Source organism: Corvus brachyrhynchos, unplaced genomic scaffold, assembly GCF_000691975.1.
Source record: "Corvus brachyrhynchos isolate BGI_N302 unplaced genomic scaffold, ASM69197v1 scaffold5, whole genome shotgun sequence".
Taxonomy (NCBI): Eukaryota; Metazoa; Chordata; class Aves; order Passeriformes; family Corvidae; genus Corvus; species Corvus brachyrhynchos.
The window spans coordinates 10,488,019-10,494,018 of record NW_008238321.1 but is presented as its reverse complement, the minus strand read 5'-3'; the positions used below and the strand labels follow the sequence as shown (position 1 = coordinate 10,494,018).

The 6,000-nt window shown below is 42.1% G+C and overlaps 2 long non-coding RNA genes across 3 annotated transcripts in view; one reads left to right on the top strand and one right to left on the bottom strand.

The window, feature by feature from the left end:
• Positions 1-5,931, top strand: part of LOC108446708 — a 30,841-nt gene extending 24,910 nt beyond the window's left edge. The window contains exons 5-8 of one of the 2 annotated variants that reach the window (XR_001862000.1): positions 123-273; positions 2,576-2,748; positions 3,120-3,239; positions 5,789-5,931. This is a non-coding gene — a long non-coding RNA (uncharacterized LOC108446708). The remainder of the gene's footprint in view (positions 1-122; positions 274-2,575; positions 2,749-3,119; positions 3,240-5,788) is intronic. The other variant, XR_001861999.1, reaches the window with a different exon arrangement.
• Positions 68-6,000, bottom strand: part of LOC108446707 — a 131,554-nt gene continuing 125,621 nt past the window's right edge. Inside the window, exon 10 of the long non-coding RNA XR_001861998.1 lies at positions 68-255. This is a non-coding gene — a long non-coding RNA (uncharacterized LOC108446707). The remainder of the gene's footprint in view (positions 256-6,000) is intronic.

Here is a 6,000-nt window from a genome sequence, read left to right as displayed (position 1 = left end):
TAAGTCCCGGGCAACCCACTTTTTTTTATTTAAAGGTTGTTTTTGGTTTTTTTTGTTGGTGGTGTTGTTTTTTTTTTTTTTTTTTGCTTCTCCTTTTCTACTTTCTTCTCCTCTTTGTGCAGCTGACCACATGGTTTCGTTCACTGAAAGAGCCGACTGCAGAATTAGACAAACACTTTGACTTTGCCGCTGGCTTTCGTGGTTGCTGTACGTCTGAAGACTCCATTCACCTCTAATTACATGTCCATCGAAATCCTGCAGAGAAGGAACAGTGTAAGTCATTAGCCCTCCTAAATGAATGTGCAGCTGAGTAGCTAACAAAGGGATTAGCTCTTGACAGGGGAAGCATTGCATGCTGAAGGGGAGGGTCAGGGGGTGACTGCCTATTACACAGAAATAATTGCCACCCAGTGCTGGGGGAAGCGGGGTCTGCAGGCTGCTTTTGCTGCAGAGAAGCATTTTTTCTCTCAACTCTTGCCTCTCTGCCTAATCTGCCTTTGCACAAATCAAGGAGAGGATCTGTTAGTAGGCAGGGGAGCTGAGAGCTGCGGTGTGGACTGGCTGGGGAGCGTGGAAATGGGCGGTGGAAATGCAAGGTGATTTGGAGGCCAAGAACCTTCCTGTTGGACAGAGGGCTTCCACCCCTAAATAAAACCTGTACTTAGTTTTTAATAATACTGCTTTGCTTAATCCTCCACTGCCTTAATATGGCAATGTTTTTTGTTTGTTTGTTTTGAGATTGGGAGTTTTTTTTAGATTTTTAACAAAAAGAATATAAAGACATAGTTGCTCGACCTAACCTTTTCTTAATTAAAAGCACTTTATGATTCAGGACAATATTCACACTGCAACGAGCCCTCCATAGATTAAGCTGTCCCCAGACAACTAATTTACCTTTTTAGGAATGCAGTTCTTATTCCTGGAGTTTAACAGATCTGTTAATTCTGTGGCCACTAAGGAGGAGCACCTATGGATGATTTCAAAATGCAGTTAACAATTATTAGGTGCAATGGGTGGCTGAGTTAGGGGATCGTGGTCATCGCTGCCACTGTGGTGCTGTGGACAAATTGTACTTGCTGGAAACATGCCACTACATTAGCATAATGTGGCATGGAATATCCTGCTTAGCAGTAAGAGGGATCTTGCAGTTAGGAAAGATTCTGGGCAGGACTTCCTGCTGGAATAAATGCTCATCACTCGCCATCGCAGCTGCTGCGATTCAAATGCGCTGAGATTCGTTCTCTTGTCTTGAAGAAGCCAAGGACAAAAAACCAGCTAAAATGATTGGGGAGCATTCAGCACATGTTTGGAGTTGAGCAGAAAGGGGCTTTATGTTCCATTCCTGAGTAGGATGACTTTTCTTTTGTGCTCTAGCTTGAACTGCTTGCTGAGACAACACAGAGGATTTCCAGGTGAGCAGGTGCTGGGTCTGGAGTCTGCTTAGTTGTTCTAACCTCACCAACAATACAGAGTGGAAAATCTTTTGGCCTATTTTGCAATAAAAGATGCCACTTTACAGCAGGTTAGCTCAGTCAAAATAATTTAACTGGACTATATATAATTAACTTTGATGCCTTTAGCCCAATTTAAAGACAGTGAATTTTAGTGCACACATTTTAAGTTATCAAATCAGCCCCAAGAAGAAAATACCTTAAAGATACATAGGTTAGTCTGAGAAAAGACACAAGAGCAATAGGGTAATATCGTGCAGTGTGAAAATGTTGTTTATATCCAAACATCACACGCACAGTTGAGCATGAATTCGCATTAAACCAACTTGAGCCTCAAACATATATTTATTAGATATGGGTAGAAAGAACTATTTTTCACTCATGGAGTCCTAATATCACAAAGGTTTTAATCCAGTGAAATATATCACTTCTGAAAACCTGAACATGACTAATGTTTCCAAAGGCTTGTTGAACAAAAACATCTGAGCACAGGGCTGATGCCTGGTTGCTGTTATTGTGAATCCCTTCTGTGGCTTCATTTCTTTCTGTATCTGCAGTGGTTTGTCAGTTTTGCCCTGACAAGCCCCGTAGAGGTTTGGAATGACTGGAGCTGAAGACATGAATCCACATTTTTGCCTCCTGACATTTTAATGCTTCACTGTGGTGCACCTGCAGAGCAGGTGAGGTGAGGCATCACCTGTACACAGCCATCACCTCCTCAGGGCACGTGGCCACTGGCCCAGCTGAGCCACAAATACACAAATGGGAGTCATCTATTCATGCTGCTCATGAGCAAAGGCTGGGGAAAGACCACAGAAAAAGCGATTATGGGAATAAAAACAAATTTTTGCATGAGCCAATGGGCATCCCACAGACTGTCTTCCATTTGCCACAGAATACTCCTTCTTCTTGTCTGATAAAGTGACATCTGGTTAGTATATTTGCCTGATTGTTCAGTTCTCTGCATCACTGGGAGCAAAGTAATCTCTCTAATTGGTACAGAGAATGTTTTCTAGTATGGTTAAAACAGCAGATTCTGTGTTGAGATTCCTTCATGGCTGTTATTGCTATCAGCTTCAGAAATCATGGAAAAGGAACCTAATTTTGTGTTTATTTGTTCACAGAGTTAACAGATTTCCAGCCTTAGTGTATAGGTCTACTTATGCAGGAAATAAAATGCCCTAATTAATTTTCTGCATCACTGAAATGGATCTTCAGTCAAATGGGGAAGGCACACATTGTGGATGTCAGAGAGCTGTCCTAGGACCAAGCCTCCAGCACTATTTGGGAGCAAAAGGTAAAATGAGACAGTAGATGAGATGAAAATGCTAATTAGAAGAGAGTTTTGGATGAGATAGGCAAATCTCCTTGTAATCTCAAATAAATCTGAAGTTTTCTTGCTGTGTTCTCATCCCATCCCGAGTTTGTTTTGCATTTTGTTCCTGAAAACAACCCTCGGTCTATTTGGATCCTTCAGGCAGTAACAGTCTGGTTGAAACAACTATTCCTTTTCCTTACTTGTTAAACCCCTAAAGGTTATTTCCTAGAGATAAATAAGAGGGTGGTTGCTGTCTTTACAGTGGCACAGGTTTTCTTTAATATAAACAGGCCTGATCTATTTGGTCTGGAGTGATTTTCAAAGGCCAGGCAGTAATCATCCCCTCAAAGGTGTCTGTGTCTTTCAGAGCTGGATTATATATCCATCACTTGGCTGGAAAACCTCTTGGTCAGGAACACGCTCCCAAAAGGAAGACCTGGAGACAGAGTAATAATGCAAACCTGCTTGAGGTAAAATGAGCAGGATTGTGCATTTTGGGCTGTTTTCCTTTTTTTGCTATGAGCAGCTGTGTTGAAGTATGGAAACTACTGGTAAAAGTGGTGTTTCTCAACAGACTGTATTTGCAATTTTTTGTACTCTGTTTAAAATTCCCTCAGGAGGCTTTTATCCCAGCATGTCTGAACATTTTAGCAACATTCATTAGGCAGAATGATGTCCCAGTTACTAAGAGAGTTTGTGATGCCCCCTTCCCAGAAGTGGCCATCCAGAAATACATTCAGTCAGTGAGAAAGGGACAGAAAGGGCTAAAGCACCCCTGGTTCCAGGAGAGCAACAGGCATTACAAAGAATTTAAAAAAAAAGTTCCTTTTCGCAAGGATGACACTGAAAATGGTGAATTTGTAGAGCTTTGAAATAAAAAGACGTGATAATGGTCTTCTAATTCTCAACAAGTCTGCAAAGAAGGTGCTTCTGAAATGCTGCCTTGGTCACCAAAGGGGCAAAAAAGGTTCCTGGCTCCACATAGAGCAAAATTTTAAATTAGAGGTTTGGAAAAAGCTTCCTAATGAAGGATATTTAAACAGTGAACCTGGCTGCTAAGGGAAGCTGTAAAATCTAAGTTAGAAGAGACCAATTAGACTAACACCTGTCTGGAATGGGCACAGCAGGATTCTGCCTCTGCACAGTGAAAATGGACTCAAAGCCTCTATCACGCTATGGTGCTGTTTTTTATCCTCCAGAACCCCACTCAGGTCCTGTGATTCGTTTTTGCTACACACATATATCTCCCTGGACTGTCTGTAAGTCCTCCAAGCTCAGCTGTGAGGGCTTTCAATCTGTCTCACTTCTGTAGCCCTAGCCTGTCTGGGAAAAAAGCCCCATAAAGCTGAATTATGTGAGATCAAAGTCTTCTCACGAAGTCATGAGGATTAAAATTAATTTCATTACTGTGGGTAGAGCAGCTTTCCCTAGGGAAAAAGGTGTCTGTTTGGCTCTGTTGTGTTGGTACCTCAGCTGACCTCAGTCAGGAAAAAATTCCACCCCACCACCATCTTTTAGAGGGGGTGAAGGGTGAGGATCCTCAAGGAGAGGGGATAATTCCCTACAGTCCTCAGTGAGGTGTGCATTCTCTTGGTTTCCCACAGACGTGGTGAATACATTAACTGCGAACAGTTCCCTTCCTGGCACACTGCACGAGAAGTGTGCACATGTCACCCACCACTCATGATTCCCCTCTGGAAACTGGGATCCTTCATGCTACAGCCATTCTTGGATTTAATCTTAGCTACGAGATGCAAGCATGATGCCCAGCACTTTAAGTCAGCAGGATCCCCCAAATAAGTTGATAAAGCAGCTGTGTTGGCTCTAGAACAGCTTAACTTTAGGCTTCTGAGTATGATGAATTATTGTTTAAGGAGATGTATTCATAATTCTGTTCCTTCCAAGCAGGTGGTTGATATTTTGAGATCCCTGCTGTATCAGCACTATGTATATTTGGCACAGAAACTGCATGAATATTATAAATTCTATATTTAATTGAGTCTCATAAAGAAATCCTGTAAATCATAGTCATCCCATCAAACAAACCAGGAAACTGATGTGGTGAGGCATTCAATAACACAGCTTCTTTTTGTCCCTAAGGGATAGACAAAACCTTGTTGTTTCCCTTAGAAGAAAAAGAATGATGATAGTCAGGTATCTTTGATGTAGTTCTGTTTATCTGAAAATAACATAAAATCCTAATTCTTAGAATAGAAATCAAGTAATATGAGAAAATACATTTATATCCAACACCAAGCCTCCATGAGCCAGCATTCAGCCAAAAAGGCTTTCTGTTTAGGCTTTAGGCAAGACCACAGTGCCACTATTTAGTCAGGTTCTGTCCTAAGCTTTCTCACTTCTTTATATCTTCCTTGAAATATTTCTTTGTGTCTCTCTGTCTCACATATGGTGGCAGAAAATACCACAGCATCCTTTGCTATGCAGTAGATGGTGAAACTCCTTTGCTGACGTCTGTGGATGCTTGGTGATATTGTACATGCTGGGGGGTGAGAATTAACGTCATGCCAACCTACTGGGACTGCTAAAACCCCAAAATCCAACCGTGTCCTGCTTTTCCTGAATGAGAAAGAGTCTAATAGATCTTTCCATAAGATAGACTCTGGGGCTTTGGCAAATGATCTAAATCACAATAAATTAGAGAGGGACAGTTAAAACAAGCATGAGTCTTACCTAATAACAAGGGTAAAGTACACATAGCAATGCAAGCTAAAGGAAATTTATACCCAGCTTCCTCTGGTGGGTTTGAATCTGTACAGAGCTAAAATTGCCTTCATTGTTAGTGTGTTGTTTCAAGTTCTCCGTGCCATTGACTCACAATGAAGCACTATTTGCACCTGTTTTATCTGTAGTACATCTATTACATCAACTCGACAGGAGGTGAGAGAGGCTGGTACTAAATGAATGCAGTTCATTATTTAGCTGTATCTGGCAAAGTGAACAAAGGCAGCGGGGGTTGATTTTGGCACCTGACCTGCTCTGGCATTTTTTTCTCCTGCAGAGCCCTCGTCGTGGGAGAGAACAGTTTGCTCCAAGGAGCGGCAGACAGGCCAGTGAGCCCTCGGAACACGCTCTGGAACGCATGCACGGCCACGTTTTCCTGACAGGCTGCTTCAAGTGCTCTCCAGAGCTATTTGATCAGGTCCTCCAAACCCTCTTCACAGTGCTTCTCTTCGCTGCTCTTACTGTGGCATTCATCACAGGCTATTTTAT